Genomic DNA, 16,408 nt, shown 5'->3' on the forward strand with positions numbered 1-16,408 from the left:
TCCAAAAGTTATTACAAAATATATATGATACTAGTACTTCATTTTATGATTAAATGCGTTAATTTACAATAATACTAGTTATAATTTATTTGGTCATGTAGAGAGCTTATGTAATGGAATGATATTGTTAATATTAATGCCAAAATTTTGTTGTTGATAGACGCTTGTCGCCTCGTGCTGCAACGTTGAGAAAGTGATTATTTGTCAATCGCGATAGGTGCCAAACGCCAGACCTGAACTAATATCGAAGTATATCAATGTGTGAGGTAATGTTCAAAGAACAATTTCGGTTTTTCAATTTTACAAAATGTTCAGTTGGTCAAAAGTTATTAATATCGAAAGTTAGTAACAATCGTCGATTTTATAAATTTTTAATTATGATGGGCCATATTTACATAAAAAAAATTATCCGAACTGAAAAAAACCATTGTTCTTAATTAGTTTAAGGAATTGCCATTTAAACGAATAAGTTTTCCATAAAAACGCCGGACATATTCAAATTCAGCGTCTCAGAATATATTTATCCTTGGCCCTATGATTGCACACGGCAGCATCGAACGCTCTCGGACTACAAACCATCCCTTCGTATATGAAACTGTGAATGTTATTAGTATTTTTGAGCAATTATATATTCGAATTATTGCTATCCAAACCTAAAGTTGCAAGAATTTTTATACAATAACAAATATTTATACGTCAAGTATTTAAATAAATGAAAAATTATTGTTTTTGTACAACTAGATTTTCACAATGTTTGCTTTTTGTGGTGAGTTTATATATTTTTTCCGATATCTGGGAACAATTTCGTATTGGAAAAATACAATAACATAATTCAGAGTACACCTTTTTTATTTCACATATTGCTCAAAAAATTTTTGGGACACAGCAACAGTCTCTTAACATTGATTTACTTATCGTAATATCTTAATTATATTTACACGCACACATGCTTACATACAAATTCATTATTATAATTAGCGCCTTTCTTATTTGAGCTCTTGCAGTGAAAGCGACCAAATATATCAAAAAACAGTTATAATAGTAATATTCATGTATATAGAATATTTAAATTTATCCCATTGAAATAAGCAAAAACTGTTTTGAACTTTTCTTGTTGTGAGTTTAATTAAGCATTGACTCTCTGGTGTCAAGTTCTGCGAAATATTGTTTTCATGCAGAAAACATAAAGTGAAAAACTGAATTGACATAAAAAAATTATTCCTTATTATTTATAGAAAATATTATTATTTTTTCTAAATAGTTTTACAACTACGATGAACTAAATTTTCTTGGTTCTTCATTATTTTCAAGATTGATTCATGAAACTTTCCGTTACCCTTCTGGGTTGCTAATCCTATTATTACTTGTTTCTACTAACACACACTTTCCAATTAAAGTTATTAAGTTGGTGTCATCTGGTACTTTTGTTTACAATGTTTAAAAAATTAAGTACATTTGGTAGTTATCAAGAAATGAAACTTATGCATCCTTTTTTGTTTCCAACTTAATACTATTTTTTATTGAGCTATCCATTTTTCCACATTCAAGTAGTATAGTCCAGTGATTTTAGATACAAGCCCAATTGACAGAAAAATTCTTAGTGAGCTTAATTTTTGTATACACCTTTATTAAAGTGTTGTAATGAGGACGTGAAAAATCGACATCGATATCGTGCCGACTAAAAAAGTTATAAAGGTCGAAATGTCACGAAAATCTGCTTTTCATATATATCTCGCGATTTATTGCTCGGAGGTCAATAGCGGTTAGTATCAAAAGTGTTCCTAGTAAAATTATTTTCTTTTTTCTGTACAATCAACCGTTTTCAGAGTAGAGTGGTGGAGTGCTTTATATACCATAAACCAAGGTGTAAACTGTATTGCTTTTTAATATAATTAACTATCGAACAAGAAAATTGTTCCCTGGATGTCATTGTCAATGCTGGAATACATTTGTTCCCATAATACATGGTACTTCAAATTCATAACAATCGATAGATAAATACAAATACTGCAGCTTTGCTAAACTAACAAGGCAAAACCAAGCTGTAAAATTTCCTTTATCACTACCTACTTCTTCAGCAGCTCAACAGCATATTTATCGTGTATATTATCAAACACAAACCTGGCTAGGAAGAGAGATTGATCCAGAAAAGTGGAGTTGGAAATTAAAAAATAATATAAAACACCCAGCTTTTGTAATTGTACGAAAGGTTGTCGCAGTAAATGTGGATGCGAAGAAATTTGATTGAGGTGTTCAAAAGTTTGTGGATATTGCCGTGACCAGTAACGCTAAAACGCAGTGTCAACAAATGATGGATGTCAGCAATTATTACTGATAGAGAAACTGAAGAAATCGGGAAAGAATGAAAAAATAACATACTAACTTTATTGTTTTATATATTACAAGAAAAATTATTTTAGAATAGAAGATCATTCATTGAATATTATGGATTATACCTATATACGGGAATATCATGTAAACAGAAGCGCTTCGCATTCTACCTTGATTGTAAAGAAATGAGTGCATCGTGATAATATAGTCGGTGTACCCCAAAAAAGGTGGATTTTACAGAACACGTTTTTTATAGATAATTTTATTGGAGACAATTTTTATAATAACTGCTATTGAAAAAAATACACGAGAGTGTACTGTAAGCGACTGTAAGCACGTTATGTTTATTTAAATTAAGTTACAGTTGAAAAGAATAATAAATTGAGAAAACATATTGAACTTTAACAAGACTATAGAAAGATCCAAATTTAAACTAAGAGGAATAGTTATCCTGATGAAATGATAAATAAAATATTAAGAAGTACAAAGAAAAATTGTATATTCAACAAAAGTAGAGTCACATTTTAACTAAGAAATTTTTTCACCAAATATGCAATAATAGTCATTATATTAATAAAATATTTCAGTAGACTAAAATTAACGAGATCCGAACTATTTTGCTATAAGTTAGACGATGAACAAAGAACACAATATTCGGAAAATATTACCTCGCATTTAATTATGGAAATAGAATGAAATATATGGAGATAGAGTTTCTACAAACAGTTTGTATACACAAAACTGAAAAATTTATTAATGATAAAAAAGATTTACGTTGGTAATTTGAGATACAAGTATTCTAAAATGGAATTATAATGCTCAATATCAGTATATTTTATCTTACTATTATAACATTGTTGATATATTTAGTTTAAAACATGCACGTCACTCAACTTTTTGTTTATATCGCTGTAATAAGATGAATAAAAATCATTCAGAAGAATAATTATTCGATTCATTTGTGCTTTCAATTGGAGATTTTCCGCTTCTTAATGATTTTTATTAATCATATCAAGTATTTAATGGACATCTTTTACTTATTTTTTGGACATCTTTCATTAAACGTATTTTAAAAATTTATGCAAAAAGCTTGTAGCGGTCGAATGCTTAGCAGATGTATTTAAATAATCTATTTCATAAAAACTCACATCTTTTGCATCGGAAACACCAAAATTCATTTAGAAATATTTTTTATTTGTAAAACAGTTATTTTACAATAAGTTTAAGTATGTACTGTTTTTCGTTTTCAATGATATTCCATGATATATACCTAATTTTATTTAGTCGAGATCCTGCTTGTATATTCATGTTATTTATGGTACATTTTTATGTTTCTATTTGGCGAAGATCTACTAATTCAGCTGTGATAACATAATATGATTGATATTTGATACTATTTTGAATATAAATTCATACTGTAATATTGACCTTGAATAAAAAAAATGGTATGAAAATTATATAACAACATATTTTCCTATCATATATATAAGAAACGTGAGAAATTTTTTTTAAAAAACCTTCTTAGTTCTTCGTCGTTTTTATCCTTGGTACATAAAACTCTGTTTCTTTTGAACTAACTATTACTTTTGAGAGTCACTATTATTGTTATTCCCTGTCTTTGTCATCACCGAATCAGACAACAAAGATTTTTCCAGTTTTCCAAACTCAAAGCTCATATCGAAATTCTTAGAATGAGTATCAAATGTTTTGTATTGGTTTTTATTTGAAAGCATGATGAAAGCTTACATTGGCATTTAATAATCGGGCACGTGGAATACAAACGAAAGTCATAAAACAACTTCTTGTACGTCGATCTAATTGTTGATATTCGTGATAAGCTCTACCATTGTCTAGCCTATTCGTTTTACTGTTTTTACTTCATGTTTAAAAAGCACAGAAGCACCATTTTTCTAATGGAATTTTATTTAAAGTACTAAGGAATTTTTTTATCTTTGATTATAGTCAATATTTAACTGTTGCTGCTGTCTACGAATTTCAGCATGAAACTTTGCAAGTGACATAGTATATACCCCAACGCCAAACAGCTGCACTAGAAGTCATTCTAAATATTTCACCTCTCCATAGAGTATTGAACAGCTTGGCGGAAAAATGTTAGTAGGAATGTGCAGAGGAGCCAACTGTTCTCAAAAATGATTAAATTGAAGAATATGCCTCGAGATAAAATACCGAGAAGCTTTGAGAACGAATTTACCTTAAAACTAAGCTGTAAAAGCAAATGGGATCAAATCACCATACGAGAAATAAACAGAAATGCCGAACAAAACTGAAATAGAAGTGTATGGGGATTAAATACCAAACACTCTGAAAGCCTAGCCAACACATCAAGTAGAAATATATGCAATTCATAATCTAGAAAGGAATTATGGCAAACAGGAGATCATCATATTGTACATTAGCAAAGCAGCTATTAGAGCTGCTCCATTTCATAAAATTCAAACAATCTAGGAAGAAAAATAAAGATACTTTGCAATGGTTCTTATCGTCTCGTGAATCTCATTCATTATTAATTTATTGGTTTGTATTTGTAAGCATGATGACAGGTAATATTCAGTTGTAGATTGTGCGGTGCTACACTAGGCACATAAGAATTCAAATGAAAGACTACGAGTTATAATTATTGTGCATTTGTATAGAAAGGCTGCTCGATTAAAATCAACATTTTGTAACATATCTTCTTGTGAGTCTAAGTTTGTCTCGTTCATTTTCCAAACCTAGTGGTTCTACTGCCTTTCTTTGCTTTTATGTTCAAGAAATGCGGACTATACTGAAGCGGTTTTTTTCTTTTTCTTCTTCAGTGAATTGATTCGTAATGTTTAGAAGACCAATTGCAATACGGCTCTGTAGAAAAAATCAGATCTTCTAGACCATGGCATGGATAATGATAATATTTACACAACAATATTAATTGGTATCATTTATATATTTATTATTTAATTCAGATCAAATCATTTGTGATTTCAATATAGGAATATTTAACGTGGTTCGCTATTTGAAACAGGAATTAATCCAGCCCTTAGAAATCGGCCCAGTAAATTGTTATAGTTGATACAAAACAGTCTATTTATATTTACAAATAATTCATATTGAACATTTCAAAAAGCTTTGTTCTGTGAAGAAACAAATATTGAGTAATTACAACTCCATCGATAAACACGTGGTTTCTACACGTGATAGGGAATTTCAACGTGTGGCTTACATGAATAAATTGGAAATCGTGATAAAAGTAAACTGAGTATGAAACATTTTGAATTATCTTTTATAACTGTACTTGAAATTTATTGGGTCTCACCACCTTGAGTGACTAATTAATCTTATATTGGTTTCAACAATGTTTGAAATGAAAGAATTAGTTAGTCATTTAATTTCTTTTGTTATATGTGAAAATTGTCTCAAACTGTTCAGAAAAAGAAGTAATGAATTACAAATGTAGACAATGGAGGTATTGAAACAACTGATTGACATTAACATACAAAAGGGGAAGAGAATATTTACAAAAAAATTATTTCAAATGCTACTACATAAAAAAATAGTAACTGAATAACAATGGAAAAGTTGAATATATTTAAGTCATATAAGTCTTTGGAATGACTGATTTGACTTTTTGGGCAGCTGAAATCATCGTGAATACAATTCAGAGACGTACAAGTAAGAAAAATGGGATTGCTCATACATATAACTTACTGTTATAATATGTCTTTTTGCCAAACTTCGACCGCCAAACTCAAACAAAGAAGTCATTTTTCACCTTGATGAAACTGGATAAAATGTTGCCAGAACAAAATAAAACCAAGAAGACGAAAATTTATGAAGACATGGTCAGCAAAACTATATATCTCACTAGAATATTCATGAAGATTCGAAATTTAATATTGGGAATTTCGAATAATATACTAGATTATTCAAAGAAAAGTAATGCTATCCTTATTGGGTCGAAAAGGGCTAGAGTTTAGTTTATAATACTTATTATTTATATGTGAAGAATCCTATAGAGCGACGAAAATATTGAAAAAATATCTAACGCTGATTTATTATTTTTACTACAATAACAGCGAAAAAATCATTTGCTATCGATTGGCTTAATTAATATTCCATCCATAATGAAGCTTCATTGTCAAAATGAAGATTTGAAATATGTCATTGATATTGTCAATGTACTTGGAAATGAAAATCTGTCAAAATTTCAATGAATTGTGAAAATATCAATTCACTTGTACAAAAAATCAAACGAAAGTCGAGTGGCCCATCTAGTTCAGAAGAATCAGAAGATACCGATGTGGACACACCTAAACTTTCATTCAAAAAAATCTGCTCTGTTTGTGAACCGCAATTCTTGGATACTGTGCATACTTTGAAACAATCTTTTAAGAAGGTATCTATAGTCAATGTTTCATATTCGGCATAGCAATGATCCAAATTTTTCGGTTTTTAGCTTCTTAACAGACATAAAGCGAACCTTAAGGAAGAACTGGATAACTTGTTCGAGAAGAAACAGAATTCTTGTTGGTGTTTGAACTGTGAAGCCACCCTGTCTCGCGAAATCAGAGAAATAGAACATCGATATCATCGACTAGTCGACGATACTTTTAGAAATTTCGTAAATAAGTCAAGTGAAATTGGTTACTCTAATTTATATAGGAAGTACCGTCCAAAAATATACAAAAGAAGAAATATGTGAATGTATCTAGTGAATTTTTCTTCAATATAATCTATATTATCACATCATTCGAATGTTGTTTAGTAGTACATACAAAATGGGAAAGATTATCAATAAATATAATAAAAAATAATAGTATTAATATCTAATATTTGAAAAGATCTCCTAAATAAAGATTGGAAAACTTGTTGCGAATGTGATCAGAGAAGAATCAGAGAAAAAGATTCACTTGGTGCAATGATATTAATTATATAAAAGATAAGAACAACTATTGACGTAATTGGATCATGAAAAAATAGTGAATATAAGCCAGATAGAAGAAATTAAGTGCAGAAAAAGTTTTAAGGGTCAATTGACAACAGCTGGTGAATTTGTAATTACTAGAAAATATAACGAATCTACGAACAAATAAACAGAATTAACCCGTTGAAAAATAGGATACATCAAATGAAAGGAGTACGAATCATCAAATTCTACATGAAATGATGTGTAGACTTTTCTCAGATTGAGGTTTTGCGATTCTCACTAGGTGGCTGTCTAAATAAAAATAGGATCAATCGCAAATTTGGATAGAATTCCAAAATGTTGTTTCGGTTTTATCTGACCACTTGGAATCATGAAAATATATTATCAATACAAATCATGATATTGAACACGTATCACCCTCTATATTTTTATAGAAAATTCAAAGCGAGTTATCTTGGAGGTGTGCGGTTTGTATCTTGTTGTCAACCAAATTACGTCAACCCTTAAGCGGGACACAAACCCTTAATTAGAAAAGAAGTTTTATTGATACGTCACTTGAAGTTCGCTTAAATATCGTTCAAAAACTCCACCTACTTAATTTATGATAGATATTCGCAAATAGTCTAATCGAAATTTTATCAAAAAATGTATGATATTCAGTTGATAATTTATGTTATGAAGAACCGAAGCGTTTCCAATTGCTACAAGTTATACAGTGAAAGCATTCTCAATATTTCTATATTCATTATTACCGATACCATTTATGTGGTCAAACTAATTTTATTACAAAATTAGTTTCATAAGGTTGAGCGTTTAATTATTATTCTAATTGTTTTTGCACTTCAAAAAACTAAATCTATTTTACTGTTGTTAATGTGGAAGGACTCCACAAAAAAGTTAATTTGTTCGATAAATTTTATCCGTATAAAATAAAACAATGACGGCTTTCATAATTGGAAGTCATAATATTTTGTACGACCAAAGTTTTCTGATTTTCTGATTCCAGCCATTTGGTCTACTGAAAATGTATAGAAAGTACTTACAATTCGTAGAAAACTCCTTGAGTTCCCATTGACATTTTCCTAGGAAATTTAGATTTTCCAAAAAAAAGTTTGTCGTGCCATGATATTTTGATTTCTACCATTTTTTTGGCATGTATGTATGCGCATTTCTAAAAGTGTTATGATTTTTATTATTTGTTTGCCAAAAAAGACGTTTTCAAGAATATGTGGATTGGAACATGGAAGACAATATCAATTTTTTGCAAAGAATATCTCATTTTCCCAGGAAAATGTCGATGAAAGCACAAGGATTTTTTCAGGAATCCTAAGTACTCACTTCACTCTTTCAGTACTACAGAAGGCAGGAATCAGTAAAAAGCGGACAATGACTTGTCCAATCCCTTCCGGTAATATTTTCTTGAGAACAACAAAATTGTTGCTATCGGAGCGATGGAAATTCACAATTTTTAATGGAAAGTCATAGTTTCCAAAAAAATGAACTTTTCGATTATTAACAGAAATACTATTATTGAATTTTTACCTTCAGGTACTAAAAACTAAGTTGGAAAATCAAATTAACGCGTCTGGGAACATGTATATTGACTATCAACTAGATAAAGATCCACCACATTACTTCCTTTTAATTAAATAGGTAGTGGCTAAATAACTTGATTGGTTGGTAATTGTAAATTAACGCCTTTAGATCTAAAATTTGTGTAACAATCACAGCATCGAAGTTTGGAGGTTTTGAAAAAAATAAAAGCTGCGTAAAGTGTGCTTCAAACAGTATATTTTCTAAAAATTAGTAAGAAGATTAAGACAGACTCTATCTGTTTCGATTGAGAAAAATTCAAAAAAAAATACTTCCTATTAAATATTCATATTCTATTGATAGATAAAATATATTCACGAATTCATTTAATTTTTTCTGAAAAAAAAATCAAGTAAATTACAATTTCGTGAAGTGAAATGATAGTTGAACAACCCTTCAAATAAGATCACTTAACCTGCTTTTCTAATTGAGATTTCAAGGGTTGTATACAATTAAGTCTACAAACTCCCTATCGGAAATATTTGTGGCGGGTCAATCTATATTTTCAAAAGAAAAAGTGTTGTGCGTTTTAAAATTGAAGATATATATCGATGGAATAATTTTCATGAATAACTGTTTAGTATGATGCTTATTTGTTTGCCAGAAGAAATGATAAACTCTCAAAATTACATGATATGAATATTTTGGTGTCCGACATTATGAATAATTGCGAGTTTTTTTGAAATGTGTTGACGAGTAATTCCAAGGTATAAAAATGATTGGACATTGATATCGCGTCGCGTATGGGTACGCCTAGTTCGGACGTGAATTATTCATAATACACTAATAAAATCACCCAGTGAGTGAAAAAAAAATGATACCATGCCCATGTGAACGAGGCACAAGCCAAATACTTACACATTCAGATATCCGCCCGAAATTAGAAATAAATTATTAGTGTTATTTGAAAAAATTATTTCATTATTTCTCTACTTTACTTTACTTTACTTTACTTTAAATTGATCTAATAATGAAATTTAGAGTAATTGTTGACTTTTTTATATTATTACATCGAGAGTGATCGATTTCAATTTGTAACGAGTAATTAGAATGATATAAATCACACACAAATGTATTTTTTTGCAAAACGTCGATGCGAACTGAATTTCACACAAAACAATAGCTTTGATAAATAGTTCGGTGAAATTACAAATTAAATAAAAAAATATGATGCTAAATTCATACATAAAACATAAATTCCTACAAAGCTGAAAATCGGTGAAATTCTTTAAAATATAATTAAAAACAGAATGAGAAAGTTCCTCATCATTTCTGTGCATAGAAAAAAATTATTTAAGGTCAAAGGTAAAAAAAAATGAAAAAAGTTCAATTGGCTTGTCTTCGTCCAACCTCAGTTGCTGCTCATCAACATATTTTTCGTGTATACTACCAAGTTCAATTGTGTCTTGGTTATCAGCTAGAACCTACAGACTGAGGTTGGAAGTTGGTCAACAATATATTAGAACCCGTTCAAGCTTTACTTCCACTCGCGTCGGAAAATCTGCTGAGCACCATTTTTTGCAAATGCAAAAATGGATGCAGTGCTAAAAGTGGTTGCAAAAAAGACGGACTTTTTTTGTTCTCTGGCATGTACACCTTGTCAAGGCCGGTCGTGCTTTGCTTTAATATTGAATTACCAACAGTGAAGGATCCGTTTGATTCCAACGAGGCGACATACGATACATCTCTATTGTCGCAATTTACATGCACTCAGAATGAAGATGAAGAAGAAGAAGAAGAAAAACATGAACCAAAAGAAGAATTTGAAAGTTACGACTCGCAGGATTGAATTTAACAATTTTTTTTGTTTAAATTTGAATATTTTATCTTTTGAATCTCTGCTAATTTCCATTAATTTCAAATTAAACATGAATGATTATATCTCAGAAACAGTGGCTAGTCAGAAAAAAAGTATTGATACGTTTTGCTGAAAATTGCGAAAAGTCATTTTTTTAACTTTTTCCTTTAAATAAAATTATTTTCTTATTAGAAAATCATTGGCAACTTCCAAATTTAAATTCTTATGTTATTTCAAGCAAATTAACTAATTTTCAGCTTGGTGGCAATTCATGTAACTTCGAATGTCTAAATTGACCGGACTAAAACTGGGCGGTCTTAATTATATTATAGCTCAGTATATTCAGAAATAGTATTCAATTCACAATGTAGTGAGGGGATAAGTTTTATTGTATTTTCGATTTGTTTAGTTTATTACAAAGTATGTTATGTAGAAAATACAAAATGTGAATTTAGAAATAAAGACATAATTCAATCAGTGATTTTTTGAATACACAATGCAGTGAATCTGTCTTGTTTGCGAATCATCACCGTATTATAGCTCCTAGGGGAGCAAACGACAGTGTCGGTGTTTCAGCAGCTTTAGTGAAACGATGCGGGTTCTTGAGATACTTATTTGTAATTATATATATTAAGGTGATAGTCTGCTTTAGAGGCTCTGATAAATCGCTTTTTTGCATAAATGTCTTCCTAAACTATCCAAAAATGCGTTCTTAAAATTTCAGAAAAAGATTCGAAATATTTTCGGAGATGCAGAAAAAATAATGAGCAAGCGTTTTTTGAAGTTTTGTGAAGTTAGTCAAGATGACATTAGATAACTTACATAGTAGAGTAACTACTGATTTACTTATAACAGAAAAATTTGAGGTTGAAGAGGGATTAAAACAAGTAGATCCAATATCAACAGTGGTTTTTTATCTGGTGGTGGAAAAAATTTTACGAGATAGAGACATTCAAACAACTGGGCTCATTAATCACCATAAACAGCAAATAATTGCATAGGCATTGGAATTAGTGAGAAACGCACTCCGCACTATCATTATTTAAAACTTTCTTAGTGACCAGGTCTGTCTCTTGGTTGCCTCTTAGTGTGTAAGGGGATCCAGTTTTTTTCTTGTTATCTCGTATATATTGAAGATACTGCTTAGATTTGATTTCCAGGGAATTTGTGGTATGAATTTATTAACGATTATTGACTGAGTTAAGGGATGCTGTGAGTATCGGGTGATTGGGCGCAGCAGCGATGTTTGAAGCTCGATATATTGCATATAATTCAACAGAAAAAGTGGATGGGGTTGAAAAAGCTTCGAGGATATATTGTTATTATCACGCCAACCTCCCAGAAAGGAAGTATTTTCGTATCGATTTTGTATAAAAAATATTAAATGTCACTCAAGCGACATTGAATTGACAATATTATAAATTTATATAAACAGGAGTTGATTAGACTTGAGAAATGAACTTTAGTATACAATTACATTTATGTATAATTTTGCATCTCATCATTTCTGATTATCTAATAATTATCCAAGTTGTGCAATAAAAAGTGATGAATATTCATTTGAAGAGGTTGCAAAATAAGAATTTTTATTATTTCTCCCATATAATTACAATCTATCCAGTAGATCGAGGATAATAAGTAATTTGAATGACTAAAAATGAACGCGTAGGGGTATCTTCCGATGAAGAAACTCCTTAGTATTAAGCTGTATATCTGCTACACTATATCAATTTTGTTCAACCTAAGTATAAATAGTATAAACCAGTAACAAAGTTAACATGACGCAATGATATAAAACATAGAAGTCAACATGGAACGGTGGTATAAAACATAAAAGTTAACTTTACACAGTGGTATAAAACAAAAAGCTTAATATAGTTAAAAATTATGGATCGAAATTGTCATCACTTAAAGTGTGAACCTGTCTATCAGATCATTAGGTTTGAAGAGTTTTAGTCGTCGCAGTTCGTATGCGTTATTAAATAACTGGTTCGCTAGAATATTAGGGTGTTCACTTATTCGGCCATTATATTTTTCACTGTAACGTTCCATTTCTTCTTTATTTGAATGCGTTTGTAGGTCATTTTCTATTGATGATGATGTAACGTACCAGGGGGCGTTGACTATGGATCGTAAAACTTGTTTTGGAAGCGTTGTAAAATAATGATATTGGAATTGCTCGCAGTTCCCCATAACTGTATGCCATAATTCCTCACTGGCTTGAGGATAACCTCATATACTAGCAACTTGTTTTCAATGGTTAATTCTGAGTTTCTACCAATTAACCATGCCTGAATTTAGGTCCCAGTTGCTTTTCTTTTGGTTAATATATGTTTTTGCTCGGTTAATCGCATAGATATTTAGCATCGAGAGCTGGAGTTAGTGGTTTCCCGTTAAGTGTAACTGATGGACAATCTTTTCTGTTCATTATGAACGTTACATGAACAGACTTGGTTTCATTTGCTTTGACGCGCCATTTTTTAACCAGGTTTCTATTTGATTCAGATTATTCTGGAAATTTTGAGATGCTTTTCTAGAGTTTAGATGCAGTGTCATCTGCATATTGTGTCCCTACTGGAAGGAAGGTCTGCGGTATGCAGAAGGTAAAAGATAGATCCCAGGACGCTTCCTTGAGGTACGCCAGCTGTAATGGGATATTGTGACGTATGCAAAATGAGATATGTTTCAAAAATTCATTCATTCATACATTGAGAATATTTTGAAAATATGATCGGTGAGGAAATGATTTATTCACATGTGTCGATATTCTTCAAAGTCCATTGGTTATTTAATCTATTTGTCATGAAATTTGGGACAAAATTATATAAAAAAAGCTTCATAATAGATAAATTTCAACAAAGATTTCAAATATGATACAAAGTCTTTTCATGATCATTAATAGGGTCAAAAAAAACATATTTTACTTTCCTACAAATTCATCATTTTATACAAAATAATTTGTTACTTTTTTAGAGCAAAAAGAGAAATGTTTGCGCTATTTCAATTCATGAATACACAGTTAGAAGTAGGCCAATTAGTGGAAATTGATTGAATAAAAATGTGATTTCTTTCCTTTTGTTAATAATAATATATCAATATTTTCAACAAAATCATTTCTTCTCTAGGAAAATCACGATAATTCAGTATAAAAATAGAAAACGACAAAACGAGATGGAGCAAAATATAAATAACGTTTTGCAAAAAAATATGTAAAAATTCTAAACAAACAGTGTTATATATTTTTGTGGCTTTAAGTTCTAATAACATCTATTAAGAAAATTTGTTATGTTTTCAATCGATGAATAAGATCACTCTCGTGTTCAGTTTGATTAATTTGTTAATTGGACATTGAATCGCAGATCATCGCTCTTATAACTTCGTTACGGTTGTTTCTTTTCAGTCAAGACATTTATTAAGTTCTCAGCTATAGTTCTATGTCGTCTTTGCTGAATATCAAAACCTACTTAAAAACTTTATAACTTGTAAATCCTTCTGAATCTAAAAATTTATAGGTTACCTGCAGTCTCGATTGCTTTTGCGTAGAATAACAACTTTCACTAAGTTCGTTTCCATTATCTTTAGTTATGAAACTTTTCATTGTTCATTTTCCAAGTTTAGTAGAATTTACCAATTCGACTTAATGATTTTGATTTCCAAATGACAGAGGTATATACAGGATGATTGATTATTGTGTTGAAGTTCAGTTTGTCCTTTAAAATATCAATTTGAAAATTTGAGGGATTGTAGCCATCATTGATCTTCACATTTTATATTAATTAACAATCTTACGAGGTGGCTCCAGAATGCTGTGCCATATTACATTTTTTTGAATTAAACACTCTATTTGAAATAAGCTTGACTTTCCCATTGGGATGTCTTCTACGGGGTAATTGAAAAGTTACGAATTGTCCATAAAAATCAATACTCACATAAAATACATTTGAAAAAACTGAAAATATAATGTATTTGTACATACAAAATCGTAAATCTGAATCGCTAGGAAAAGATTGGTTCCGGATTTTAAATTTTTCCATATTCTAGATCAAACGAATATTTGAATGCATTTATGGTCGCGCCATCTGTCGCGCTAACGAGAAATCATATCGCATTACATAATAATGTAAAGAGAGGGAGAGGTATGCAAAAAATATAATAAAATCGCGTTCAATACTACACAAAAATACATTTATAAAATAATAATAAAAAGATTTAATACTTTATAAACATATTCATCATGCTATCTAGTGTCAAAAACAGAAGCTAAAAATTACGATTTTAGATATTCCGCGTTTTAGAAGACCGGGTTTGCAATGTTCATCAACTGTATTTTGATTCACCCTGTATCATATATATGAATATTAATGAAATTAATAATTTTCCAGAGTTTTTACTACTATTCGAATCCTCTGGCCGTAACAGATCTTCAATCTAGGATTTCTCTTACAATGTACAAGGTATTGAACTTGTTACGATTTTTATGGAAAATACCCCGTAGAACGTATTGAAGTAGTGAAGCTGAGTTCATATCTGCAATGAAATATGGTTTGTTTTATTTAAAAAAATGTAACTTTTGATATTGCACAGAATTCTAGAACACTATGTCAGATTGTGAATCATTATAAAATGTAAAGACTCATGATAGCTACAATATACTGTATACTTAATTTTTTTGTAATTATTAAAATGCAATGGTAAAAAACATGATGGTAATTTTTATGCCTCAATCATTATAACAAGAAGCACATGTAACGAAGTATAAGGAAACGATTCGACTAAGAGTGTGTTAAATTATTGCATCTTATTTTAAGAAGCGAATTTCTAAATACTCAAACTAAATACAAATCCATTCGCGATGAGACACCATTTGGAGGGTAAAGGGACGGTGATACGCTCATTCGCGAATTTTTGCGTTTAGGCATCGAGGTGTAAAAGTGAAAAATTATATAAAATATTTTGAACAAGCGTTTCGTAACATATAATTATATCATCTTATGTATAAATACGAAAATAAACGATTAACAACAACAATTATGTTTCGATTCATTTTTGAATTCCATTTGAATCAGTTTGGGACACAAATAATTGAATATCCTCATATTTATATGAGTTTTAGTAGTGGGTAACAGATTTTGAATAATTAAACAAATATTTTTGAATTGAAATTATTAAGAAAGTGTAGGAAACGAAGTTGCATTCCTTCTAGTTAATTAACAAAATCATTGTCTATTTGAGATTAATATGAAAAAATTCAGATTGTTAATCTTTTCTACCACCTAACTTTTAACATATGATAACTAATGATCTATAGAAAATCCGGTAGCAAAACAAATATATTTAACTCATTTGTTAATGCAAAAGTTTGAATTTTGTCAATAATTTGAAACGAAAATGTATTGAGATATTTATCGGTCTTTTCAATTCCCCATTAGTTTTCAAATATCCATCAATTTTATGAATCTAAATAATCTTGTAACAATGTTAAAATTAACTGACATCTATACAATCAACAATATAATAATTTAATGTTAAGAACATTTCTGTCAGTTTAGTAGAAATTCGGAAAAAATATGCTTTTTTGGGAATAAGAAAAAATTGATTCATTTATAGCACAAGAGACAAAAATTCCATGAAATTTTCAATGTAACGTTATGAACATTTGTTCCTAAATTTACATTTAGAATGTGAGAAAATAACAGAGGTTATATATGAAGACATGAAATAAGTTAACAAATTTTTCTATAAAAAAATGTATAAACTAATGAAGG

The 16,408-nt window shown here is 29.9% G+C and overlaps 1 protein-coding gene and 1 long non-coding RNA gene across 9 annotated transcripts in view; one reads left to right on the forward strand and one right to left on the reverse strand.

Annotated features, from left to right (window-relative positions):
• The window catches only part of LOC130901729 (RNA-binding protein Musashi homolog Rbp6), a 1,060,444-nt gene that overhangs the window by 44,540 nt on the left and 999,496 nt on the right, over positions 1-16,408 (reverse strand). The gene's annotated exons all lie outside the window — the stretch shown is intronic.
• Positions 6,475-6,846, forward strand: LOC130901735 (uncharacterized). Its single transcript, XR_009060324.1, has 2 exons — positions 6,475-6,721; positions 6,782-6,846. It is a non-coding gene; the product is annotated as an uncharacterized LOC130901735 (long non-coding RNA).

Source organism: Diorhabda carinulata, chromosome X (assembly GCF_026250575.1).
Source record: "Diorhabda carinulata isolate Delta chromosome X, icDioCari1.1, whole genome shotgun sequence".
NCBI lineage: Eukaryota > Metazoa > Arthropoda > Insecta > Coleoptera > Chrysomelidae > Diorhabda > Diorhabda carinulata.